Raw genomic sequence first — 13,214 nt, 5'->3', positions numbered from 1 at the left:
CCGCCCCTGCCATTCTTGTCCCTAACTATCATTGGCTACCCCGAACGCCACTCGACGATGCCTCCGCCCCACTCCCCCACCCATCTCCCGGCTTCATGCCCACCTGCCAAGCCGCTGCCAGCCTCCCTTTGGGGTCCGAACGCCAATTTGCGAAGTGCCGCCTCCTACTGAAACAGTTACGCGGAGACTGAAGTGAAGAGTTATGCCGATGGGTCAAGGAGGGACGAGGGACCAGCCGCACCCAGCACACACGGTGAGACGCTGAAGCAACACTGGCTCACAGATCCGGGTGCTCGCCCCAAACTAGGTCCGCCCTGGGCCTCTCCAGCCCTGCTTGCATGAAATCAACTGCGACTCAGGATTTTACTTTTTATCGGCATAAAAACAAGTCTCCTGCCTCCTGTGTCCCATTCACTAGTTAGGGACCCCACCTCTGTCCCAGTCACCCTGGTCTGCACCTCTACCACTTTCAGAGCAAAACAAACAAGCATAAAGAGGAACTTGAAAAGGGTAACTGTCCCCAAGAACACATAATCATTTTGCAGTACTGTAAACAAATAATTGACAGTGATGATGTTCGGAAAACTGATGACAGGACATAAATTCTTTCAGGTAGTTAATGAGTAAAGATTGCCAGAAAGGTTGTAAAAACTTAATGCTAGCTTTAGAAAGCTTATAATTGGCGTGGGGGGGGGCGGGGGCTGAGATCCAAGTCAGAATCCCCAGCCCCAAGTACACCGGTTCTTTCCTTCTGCTACCCCCTTCTGCAGTTGCTGCCACAACAAGCCACTGCTACTGATTCCAGTGAGTTTCACCCTGAAGTTCAAGATCGGAGTGGGGAAAACAGTTGAGAACCAGGGCATTAACATTATGTGGCTGGCTTTAAAAGGCACTAGGTCTGTTCCCACTAGTATGACTCTTGGCTTCCAAATATAAGGAGAAATAGGAGAAAGGGCTGAAGGTGGCCTCTCCTTACCGTCACACCGCTGGGGAGAGTGCCTAGATTGCCAGCTGTCTTTCAGAGCTTGAATAGTGTGCCTAGGGTCAGGATATTTGCAATTAATACAGAAGAGACTGCCAAAGCCCTTCCCCAGGCAGTTTTTTGTGTTAACAAGGCAGTTTTTGAAGGACCAAGTGCATGGTCAAGAACTATTTCTCCTTTACAGTGTTTAGGTCCCACATGATATGAAGCAAAAAAGCTACCTAATGCTAATTATATTTGACACTTTCATGACACCCTTCAATCAAAAATTTAAAGAGATTTTTTAAATCTCTAGGTAATTCTTTTATGAAAGCAATGTGTTGTAATTAATTTGTAGGGGAAAGTGTGTCTTTATAAAGCTTCTGTTGTTCCCCAGCACTCATACTGATTATAATCATTGGTTTATTCCTCATAAATTATATAATCAGTATCATTGTCTCCAGTTCTCCCCTTTGAATCTTGGAGGGTGCTGGTATTGCACACGCTTGGTTTGGAAGGGAGAGGAACTTCCCTCAGCACCATCAGACCCTTGGATTCCAAATCCTGTGTACACCAGATGCCCTTAGGAATAGCGTGGTCACACCAGCTGCCATCCTCCTGACTGTGGAGCAGTCAAAAACAAACCTCAGCACCCAAGCATACTTTGTGCATATCTCAGGTGCAGGTGAAGCCCAGGGAATCCTGGAATCAATGTGTCATGGCAACACATTCCTAAGCTCTGCCTCTCCCTGCTCTGCGTGACATTCTCTTTGAGATTAAGTGGCTGTGTAAGTCAGGCTTGTTTTTTTAATTTTATTTTTTATTTTTTATTAACGTATCATTGATATATACTCTTATGAAGGTTTCACATGAAAAACATTGTGGTTACTACATTCACCCATATTATCAAGTTCCCCCCACACCCCACTGCAGTCACTGCCCATCAGTGTAGTAAGATGTAGGTCAGGCTTGTTTTATTGCAATATGTTATATATGTGTTCACTGATAAGAGAAAAATAAGGAAAACTTATATGAACAAACATTCCATAGCACTTACTTCTATGTAATTACATCATTTTATATAATCCTGAAAGTCTTAATACACACACACACCACTGAATTGCGACTACAAAGTGACATTAGTTTTTTTCTCTTTCTCTTTTCAACAAACCTCGCAGACTTTGTGCATCCACATCAGTGCTGGCTCCTTTGAAGGGGAGTCACAGGCATATGGAGAGCACTAGAAACACCGTGGAAGAAAGGTATAGGCTTCCATTGTGAGGTAGCATACATTTTGGTGTGCTTGTTAAAAATACCTGTCTCCATATATATGATTCCTGCGTGAGTGTGTGTGTGTGTGGGCATGTAGGGGCAAAGTGCAGTTTGAATGGCCTCAGGTCCTCAGTGCCACCACTAGGTTGCAGCTCGCCTGCTAGTGTTGCTCCAGATATCTCTTCTGCAAACACTCAGCTACCCATTCAGTACTGCGTGCAAGACTAGACTCAAAATATCAGCCCCTATCCTGCATTCAAGCTCACAATTATCTTTCTTTTCTCTAATTACTCGAGCCTCAACCTTCCATGTCCCCTTGCCCTCCTTCCTACACACATGTTGCTTCCCACCCCCACCTGCCTGCATGCCTTTCCCTACTTTCTGGCTATAAATAAATATATATTTGTAGAATGAATTGATGAGGAAAAGAAAGAACTGCAGGACACCCTGCCTACATATGACCAACTAGTATTCTTAAGCAACAGCTGTTTCCCTGAGGCCTGGGCTGTTATCACTGACATAGAAGAGGCAGGATAGTATGCATAGTTGAAAGCACAAAGCTTTATGGCCAGAAAGACCTAGGTTTAAATACCGACTTTGCTGCGTAGCAGCATGTGTAAACTTTGGCTAGTAATTTATCCTTTCTGAGCCTGTTTCCTCATCTGTAGAATAGAACTAATACCTACTTCATAAAGTTGTAAAGGGAATTAGAGATAATGTACACCAAATGTCTGCCTGGCATGTAAGAGAAACTCAATCAGCATTGTATGTTATGATGGCAACTGTATGTAACTGCCCTCTCCTTCCTCCCTCTTTTGTCCCCCACTGCCGACCGGGTAAAGAGGCATGAAGAAGGAAACCCATTCTCTGTCGAACTCGTGTCATCCATGTGCCACCATGTTTTCATGACCTCTAAATTCATCACTGAAGTTAATCCTTACCTGACTAACCACTTGGTTTCCCAATCCCAGAGGTACCTCATTTCCTGATTGGGCAAAGCTTGAGCTGTAATCTTATTCAGGTCAAATGGCTGTTCTCTAGTACCATCATCTCAAGTGAAACCTCAACATTACTGCCACATTATCTGCTTCAACAGGGGGGAGATCAATGGAGTCTTTCATTATATACCTCCTCTGCTCACAGAACTGTGCTGGGATTGTTGGCTCCTGTCAGAGACTAAAAATCACTTTATAATGCCACTGTGTGAAGGCCAAACATACAGAAAGTGCAATAAAACTGCCTGGAATGGGAGGGAAGGTGATACCAGAATACAACTGAACAGCTCAAAGTAAGCCTCTGTTTCTGCCTCTGATACCTGTCTTCTCCTCCTGGTTCTTAATTTTGTTTTGTCTCTAGACTGTGGATTTCTGACTCCACTGTGAGTGATTTTAGGTGCTGTGCTTGAGTCCTCGGCACCCTCTCTCTAAACAAGCATAAAAACATCAATAGAGACCATATATTGAGGACCTCCTCTGAGCCAGGGATTGTGCTAGGTGCTTTATATAAGTTAGGTTCTTAGATGGTCTAAACTTGATGTCCAAGACAGAGCATCTGTTGCTGACCGAGCTTAGCCCTAGTCTCTGACTCTGCCCAGCCCTCTCATTCCAAAAGCTGACCTCAAGGAATTGTGTAGCCCCAAAATAGAAACTGGTTTATCAGTCAATCATTAAGTACATATTGAGCACCCACAGTTTGCCCAGCCTGTGCTAGGCACTATGGGAAATACCAAAGAAGCATATGACATGATCCCAGTCTCTAAGGAACTTAAAATATTCTAAAGGAGAAAAGGCCAGCTCATGTGAAGTCATTAAAGATAAATTAAAAAATAGTGCCAAGTCCATTTCTCACCTCTGTGCATGAGTCTCCAACCTTTCAAGAAAAACTTGCTTCAAAAGGTGTACCCTCTCAAATACTGTTGGTAAAAGAATACATTGGTAAAATCTTTCAGTAGGGCCATTTAATAGTATCTCTTAATGCTTTTACAGTACATAACCATTAACCCAACAGTTTTACTTCTATCAAGAAATACTAGTACAAATGTTCAAAGTACATGTTCAAAGATGTTCACTATAAAATTGCTTGGAGTTACAAAAGTTACCAAAGTTGTTTAATCATTGCACATATGCATAGTAGAGTGCTATGCAGCTATTAAGAATAATGAGACACAGCATATATACAGAAAATAACAGACCCTCACTCTTCTGTATGTGTATCTATTTCACTAAAAATTTCACATTAAAAATTTGAGTATTTATGTGCTGGCATGCAAGTATGCCTGATACATATTACATTTAAAAACTAAGTATCTAAACATTTATAAAATCCAACTTCTAGAAAATAAAATAACTAATTTTGGAAGGATACTTACCAAACAGTGGTTACCTCTTGGGAGTGAGGTGAAACAAACTTTAAAGTTTTGCTTTATATACTTCTTTGATGTCTGAATTAGTTACAAGGAACATTATTAATTTTAGGACTTAAAAAAATAAAGATTTAAAAATTATTATAAGGTTCTATATACCTCTTGTTCAGTGTGGCCATATGCTTTTATCTCTTCTCTCTCCTAATAAACAATGAGAATTCCAGTAAAGTGATTAAAAAGGTATAAGCCCACAACAAAGAAAAGAAGAGGGACATCAGGTGACAATATATTTCACAAATGCGTAGAAGATAGAAATGGGAGGGAAGGGTGTTGACTGAGCAAGCAAGAGCTAAGGACAATTTTGGAGATGACCAGCCCAGAAAAACGTCATAGAGAACATAGAAGGAAGATTCCAGGAAAAAGGGAAGTCAGTAAAAGTCTTGGCATGTTCATAGCTAGGAAAATTGTGGATACAATGAAGGCACAGAATGCAAAAAAGAAACCAAAAGGAGATAATAAAGAAATGCCAGGGGAAAAAAAGCTGTACAGGAAGTCCAATTAGTTCAAATTAACACGGAAAGTGGGCCTCAAGAAGAATAGAATTTATTCTAAGCAATAGACAAAATGAGAAAGAAGCTGGAAGATAGCAAAGATACAGTAAAGAAGGCACATATATGTTCAGTCTACCCTCAGCAGAAAAAGAAAGGTAATCAGAAATTCAAGGAAAATACAAAACTGTTAAAAAATGCCATTTTCCAATAATGAAGGCAACCAGAAATAGAACATGGAATGATACAGAGCAACTGATGGAGGTTGTAATATTGGAACTATAAAGACGAAAATGTAATCAAGGCCCATCCCTTTGCTTTATACTGAAAAATATTTGTATAATTATAGTAATATAAACTATTGGTTTTCAACTTTTGGAATCCAACCTAGAGACAAATCACAGGAAACTTAATTATGATTTCAAAGTATAAAGTAAATGTTAACAAACTTAATATAAAAGCATAGCATACAGAAATTGGAAAGTAGACAAAGTTAGGGGAGGTGGAAAAATATGTAGAGGCACTAATATTCTAATTTTAGAAAGTGTAGAATCAAGAGATACTATCTATAGATAATGGAACAAGAAATAGAGATTTATGTGTCTTATATAAAGGCTCATAGAGAGCCAAAAACATACAAACAAAAAGATACACGTTAGATATAAAGGCTCATAGAGAGCCAAAAACATACAAACAAAAAGATACACGTTAGAATGGTTGTCTGCGAGGAGGGGAACTAAATAGAAGAACTAAAAAAAGAGCTATATTAGGATGAAGAGAGGAGTGGCGCTGCAGTGGAAGTGAGCAAATCCCCCTCTCTTAGAGCAGGACGTGACTGGAGCTTAGAGCTGGTCAATGAAAGAAGGGCGTTATACGCATAGCACTTAAAGGAAAGGGATTATTACCATACTCCCCTTACTGGTCTCCCTGCCTCCCCATTGCCCCGTTTCAGTCTATTAACACAACAGCTAGAGAGATTCTTTTAAAGGTTAACTCAGACCTTGCCACCCACAGCTTGTCCAGTGGGTTTCCATCTGTGAAAAATAGAAAAATTATATATATAAATATATATTGGTTTCTGCTTCCCAGTTCATGGCACGGGCTCCTAAAATCCTTGTAAATTCCTAAGTGATAAGAGTACTAGGAGCATATTTTGTTCTCATATTTTGTCTTTAATCCCGGTTCCTGACACAAGGTTCCTAAAACCCTTGTAATTTCCTGGGCAATAGGAGCGTCTTTTGTTCTAATGAGGAGACTCTGGGTGGGCTCCTGGCTTACTCCTGACTGGGGGCTGGTCGCCAGAAAGATCAAGTCATGATTAGAAGCTTGGGATTTTCAACTCCACCTCCCATTCTCTTGAAAAAGGAGAAGGGCTGGAAATGGAGTTAATGATCAATCATGCCTACATGATTAAGCCTCCACAAAATCCCAGAAGTATGGGGTTCAGAGAGCTTCTGTGTTTACTGAACACATACACATACCCAGAGGGTGACACACCCCAATTCCGGGAACAAAAGCTCCTGCACTCGGGACCCTCCCAGATCTCACCTTATGTAACTCTTCATTTGGCTGTTTATCTGTACCCTTTATCATATCCTTTAATAAACTAAGTAAGGGTTTCACTGAGTTCTGTGAGTGAGCTACCCTAGCAAATTAATCAAACCCAAGGAGGGGGTCATGGGAACCTTAGGCTTTTAGCAGACGGATCAGAAACACAGGTGATAACCTGGACTTCCCATTGGCATCTGAAGTCGGGGGGAATAGTCTTGTGGTACTTAGCCCTGAACCTGTGAGATCTGATACTATCTCCAGGTAGATAGATTCAGAATTGAATTAAATCATAGGATACCCAGCTGGTGTCACAGAGAATTTCTTGTTGTAGGAAAAAAACCCCACACATCTGGTGTCAGAAGTGTTGCAAGTGTGAAGCAGTATGAGAGTAAAGAAGAAGCACAGGAGTGAAGAATGAGTTTTTTCTAAGACAACATCTCAGAACAAAAGCCAGAGTCATTATAATGGCTTACTAGACCTTACACAATGATCTGCCTCACCATCTCCCAACCCTTGCATCTCCTGTTAGTCCCTCTTGCTCATTCCACACGAGCCCCAGGGCTCCTTGCTATTCCTTGAACAAACTAGACATGTTCTACCACAGGACCTTTGCACCAGCTGTTCTGCCTAGAATGATCTTTCCTCAGATATTTTCATGGCTTGCTCTATTACTCTTTCAGGTCCTTACTCAAATGTCCCCTTTTTAAAGAGGTTTTCTCTAGCTACACTATTTGAAGAAAAAAAGAGCTTTCCTATCTCCTTTCTCTGTTTCATTTTTCTCCGTGGCACTTATTATCCTTTAACATACTATATATATTAATTATTTATCTTGTTTATTTTTGCTCTCCTGCACTAGAATGTAAACATCAGTAAGAACAGGGATTTTTGTGTTTTGCTCACCACTCTATTCCCAGTGCTGAGAACAATGACTGGGACATTATAGGTGCTTGATACGGACTGAATTGCATGACCCCCCAATTCATATGTTGAAGTCCCAACCCCCAGTATTTCAGAATGTAACCATATTTGGAGTTAAAGGCTTTAAAGAGGTGATTAAGTTAAAATGAGACCTTTAGGATAAAGTCCTAACCCAGTATGACTGGTATCCTTATAAGAAGAGGAAGAGACACCAGGGGTGCTGGTGCACAGAGGGACAACCATATGAAGAGGTAGCAAGAGTGTCGCCATCTGCAAGCCAAGGAGAGAGGCCTGGAACAGATCCTTCCCAGATGGCCCTCAGAGGAAATCAGGCCTGCCAGAATCTTGATCTTGGACCTCCAGGCTTCAGAACTGTAAGAGAATCCATTTGTGCTGCTTAAGTCTCAGTCTGTGGTATTTTGTAATGGCAGCCCTAGCAAACTAACAGTGCTCAATAAATATGTGGTTTAAATAAGTGTATAAACAGGTAGATGGATATAGCAGGAACATTAGAAAAACCCAAACCAGAAGCAGTTAAAAGTGGTAGCCCTCAGAGGATGGGACCACGGGGAACAAGGGGGGAGGAGATAATTACTTTTTATTATAAGTCCTTTGGCACTAATTAATTTTTATCCATATTGTTACCAGCTGAGAACACTGCTGTTTTTCCCAGGATTATGTCTCAGAGGTGTGAAGAACGAAGCCAGCAGACAAGAGTACTGAGCAACCAGCAAAGCTCTTTTAATGAGTGAAAGGAGAACACTAAGACTACTCAGGAGGGCTCGGCAGATGCGTGAGGGTTGTGGGGTCTGTAGTTTATATTGCCTACAGAGAAGAGGAAGTCCCACCCTCCCCAGACCAAACAGAGAGCTGAACTAATGACATCACAACCCACTCTTGATTGGCTGAAAGTAAAATGCTTCATTTGCATAGGGCATAACCAATCAGAACTGAAGTCTATCTAAATAAGTGTATTTCTGAATGGCTGAGTTTGATTGGAGGGTATTTTTTTAAACTTACAAGGGTTTTGAAAATTACAAGGGCCCTGAAGCTTCTTGAAACTTACAAGGACCTTGAAACATACAGAAACCCTGAACTCTATCTGCCTACATTCCTCTATCACCTGCCTCAATATGAATGTATTACTTTAATAAACATTTAAAAAATAATATTAAAAATTAAAAATAGAACATGTTTGTTATGCTTCAGAAGATCGGAGACTGATGAGAATTAGGCTTGGGGTGGATTAATGATTGTGCATTGAGTCCCCTATACAGAATTTTATTGTTGTTAAGAACCATTTGATCAATAAATATGAGAGATGCCCTCTCAAAAAAAAATGAATAAAAATTAAAAATAAAAATTGTATTTTTAAATATTATAGGTTAGTCTGCTCTGATTAAAGCTAGGGAAGAAAATAATAATAAATTCTGGTTTGTGTGTAAATAACATTTAACTTAGACAATATTGTGAAGTTTTATATACCTACTTTAAATATTTTCAACATAATTTCATCTGCTTAAACATTGTAGGCAAAATTAACCATGAATAATTTAATAAAGCATGTATGGATATAGGGGGGGAAAAGGGGGCTTTATAGTAAAAAAATATATAGGGTTCATGAGGCTTTATATTAGTGGTTCTCAATGAGGGTGATTTTGTCTCCCCCATCCCCACCCTGGGGAATGGCCATATGTAGACATTTTTAGTTGTCACATCTGGTGGAGAGTGCTACCAGCATAAGGTGTGTAGAGGCCTGGGACACTGCTAAACATCTTTCAATACACAGGACAGCCCCTCACAAAAGAATTATTCGATTCAGAATGCCCATAGTGGTGAAATTGGGAAACTGTTTTACATAACTGTGTGGATGGCAGATACATAACAAGTTATTACGTGAAGTTATGGCTGTTTAGTAAATAGAATTAACCTCTATGAAGAATGTAATGTAAGAAAACTATCATACTACTCTAAATCCATTCTTTGGTGCCTCTATTAGAGAAAAATCCTGGATGGAATGAGAGTTCAGGTGATAGTGTGAGGAACAGAGGAGGCATAGTAAATACAGAGGGATTGACTGACTCCTGTCTGTAGATCCTTATATAAACCTTCAACAGACACAAATGCAAATGGCTGTTCATCCCATATTACCTTGCTCTCATTGTACTGCTCTTCCTGCCAGTCTAATCCATCCCCTCTGCTCTCCACAGGTCAATACTCAACACTCTTCTTTCTTTTATCCCAGACCCCTTTCCAAGATTTCTCCGAGACCACAGCTCATGCTGGCCTTGTCTACATGGTTGAGCCAAGGTTTCTCCCTTCTGTCATTTAAACAGCACCTCTCTGATGAAATCTTCTCCAACTCCTTCCATCTTCCATAAAACAGAGCCCCCTCCTTGTTCAACAACCTATCAAAAGCATGTACTTTGTCACATACACAACTAAGTAAATATTGAACATACGGACCTCTTAGGTGTTTTGGGTGTTGTGTATGCATAATAAATGCATTTGTGTTAGTGTTATGTTCACTTAGAAGTGGTGTAGAACAAATGTCTGGTGATCTGATTGGGAATATGGTTGCCATATATGGAGGGGTGTGAGTAGGAAGTGAGGGCAGCCACCTTTCCATGCTGCTACTCAGAACATTAGTTTTTGCCTCAAAGAGAAACATTTTCATGCTGCCAGGTGCTGAGAGCCTGCTAGGGAAGGGCAAAGATTCTGTTCCAGAATCAATGCACTGTGGAATCTCTGTAGAAGGAAACACAAGACTGGTAACAGTGGTTGTCTTCAGGGGTAAAAATGAGAACGTGGAGACAAGGGCGGGAGAAAGACCAAATATCCTTTCATAGCTTTGGAATTTGCCCCATGTACATGTACTGGCTATATAAAAATATTAATAAATTTTATATCAGTATACTGTACAAAACTACACTATTTGGATCTCAAGCCAAATCTCTACCCAGCTACAAATGCATGTAAAATGATCATGTTTCTTATACTCAAAACTGAGGTATTAGATATACATTCTGGAAATCTGTTAGACTCTGAATCCCACACTGAGAAAAAAATAAAAAGAAATTGTATGCAATGGTATGTTCCTTGTTATTATGATTTTCTTTAAATAGCACAGAAATAGGCAAAGGAAAATTGACCTAAACTATAATGTCCATATGCCTCACTAAAGCACCAATTTTAAGAATAATTGGAGGTCTGAAAAAATGCCATGACAAGAATTTTATTACATCTTAGTATGATATATAATTGATTGACCAGGAGTTTTAAGCACTCTGTGTTATAGATGGCAAGAGAAGACCATTCTATCCAGGAATAAATCGCTCCCTGCCTTGTTTTAATTTGAATGTAATAATGATAGAGACCAAAACCCTCGGGATATTTTACTGAGAACTTTATTAATAATGCTTTATTGAGAACTCCATTTCCTCAAAATTTCTGCATTTCATCAAAATTATAGCCCAGGGACTGTAATATCAAATATCACAAGTTTAAAATAAAACAAAACAAAAACACTGAAATGTCCTTTTTCCAAACCGGAACTCTAGTATGAAGATACGGTCCTTTTTTATCTGACCTCTAAGGCCCTTCTGAACTTGACCTATGGCCATCCAAGGTAAATGTTCATCATTCTGGTATATCTTCCCCTGGAAACTCCAGAAAATTGACTTTAATTTCCACTAATGAGCCTTGCCCTACTGGCACCTCCCATCACATCTTGCTTCTAATCTCTGAATTCATTTGCACAGAAGGTAAGCTGAAGACTAATTTTCAGAAGGTGAGGCATGTTAACGCAAAAAAAAAAAAAAAAAGAATGTGTTTCTTAACCCCTTGGCTGAATAGAGAAGGAATTAAGTGCAGTTGAATCAGCTAAACCAGGCTATCTACCTACCTGGAGCTATTCCATATACCTCTGTCCCTCTACTCTGTGCTCTGTTTTGGCTTGGATAGATAAACCATGAGTTATAATATTTATCTGAAGAAATTTAATCTTTGTTGTTCTAAAATAAAGAAGTCATTCTTTACCCTTACAAAGTCTGTTCTTATCTGGTAACAGCTTAATTAATTGTCCATGTACACTGATAAATTTGTCTGCTCAGGTTGCCATAACAAAATACACAGACTGGGTGGCTTAAACACAGAAATGTGTTTTCTCGTAGTTCTGGGGGCTAGAAGTCCCAGATCAAGGTACCAGCCCATTCAGTTCCTAGTGAGAGCTCTCCCCCTGGCTTGCAGATGGCTGGCTGCCTTCTCGATGTGTTGTCATATGGCCTTTCCTCTGTGGCATACAGAAAGGGAGAGAAGAAGAGAGGGAGAGAGAGATCTGATAACTGTTCCTCTTCTTATAAGGACACCAGTCCCATCAGATTAGGGCTCCACTGTTATAACCTCATTTAACCTTTACTACATCTTTATAGGCCCTCTCTCCAAATACAGTTACATTGGGGGTTAGGGTTTCAACATGCAAATTGGGTGGGGGACAGAAAACAACTGGTTTAATGGTAAAATAGACTGTTTCATATTTTAGTAAATTAGTAGGTTATCAGAAATATATGGGGGAAGCATGTATCTACCTGCATATACACAGACATTTAGAACTGGCCAAGAGGCAAAATGAACAGGTTGCTTTGGAATTGGTAGGGATGGTGCACTGAATGCACTTAGGGAAGGAGGAAGAAGGATGTTAGGAAGGAATGGGAAAAATCAAAAGGAGGAGCAGCACCCTGTACTGGCAGACTTTAACTGTATGGAGTTACTACTAAAGTCTTGCATCAAAGCAAACAAATTCCACAGAATTGAATAGGCTATTCTGAATCCTTATTCCTCCTAATATCCACTGGGGCAAAGCTCTGCCTGGCATATGAACATTGGCCTAGAATATGAACACTGGCCTAACCTGCCCCATCAGGATTGCAGGCTCACAGGAGAATGGCAACTATGTCCCTTTAACTCCTCTCTACAGTATTGTTGGGCAAAGAAGCATTTACATGCTTTTGATGGTGATGATTATAGAGAAAAATGGAATACAAATGGCTCCTGACAAGTTTTATTGCAACAACTTTTATGACCCCATTGTTAAGGAGATGAGTATCTTCATATTCCTAAACAAGAGGTAATCACATGTCTAAAACCTCTTTGCCCCTCATTTATTTTATTAAAATGTTATCTCGGAGGCGGAGCCAACATGGCGGCGTGAGTAGGACAGTGGGAATCTCCTCCCAAAAACATATATACTTTTGAAAATACAACAAACACAACTAGCCCTAAAAGAGAGACCAGAAGACGCAGGACAGTGGCCAGACTGCAGCTACACCAGCGAGAACCCAGCGCCTCGCGAAGGGGGTAAGATACAAGCCCCGGCCCTGCGGGACGCGAGCGCCCCTCCCCCCAGCTCCCGGCGGGAGAACAATAGGCAGAGCGGGAGGGAGACGGAGCCCAGGACTGCCGAACACCCAGCCCCAGCCATCCGGGCCAGAGCGCAGACACAGTATATGCCCAGGGGGCCCTGGATACTGGGAGAACAGGGGGTAGACCTCAGAGCGGGTGCTGAAGCTGATGCCCCTGTGACAAAGAAAAGCGGGGGCTTTTT

The 13,214-nt window shown here is 40.8% G+C and overlaps 1 long non-coding RNA gene across 2 annotated transcripts; it reads left to right on the top strand.

Moving 5' to 3' along the window:
* Positions 1-109: 109 nt before the first annotated feature.
* Positions 110-8,889, top strand: LOC130681887 (uncharacterized). 2 transcript variants are annotated; one of them, XR_008995125.1, is made up of 4 exons: positions 110-253; positions 2,140-2,223; positions 3,377-3,521; positions 8,261-8,889. It is a non-coding gene; the product is annotated as an uncharacterized LOC130681887 (long non-coding RNA). The 2 variants fall into 2 exon arrangements; XR_008995124.1 differs by having other exon boundaries at positions 3,076-3,521.
* Positions 8,890-13,214: the final 4,325 nt, after the last annotated feature.

This window comes from Manis pentadactyla, chromosome X (assembly GCF_030020395.1).
Source record: "Manis pentadactyla isolate mManPen7 chromosome X, mManPen7.hap1, whole genome shotgun sequence".
NCBI lineage: Eukaryota > Metazoa > Chordata > Mammalia > Pholidota > Manidae > Manis > Manis pentadactyla.
The sequence above is the reverse complement of the archived record's forward strand: the minus strand, read 5'-3'. Positions and strand labels throughout refer to the sequence as shown.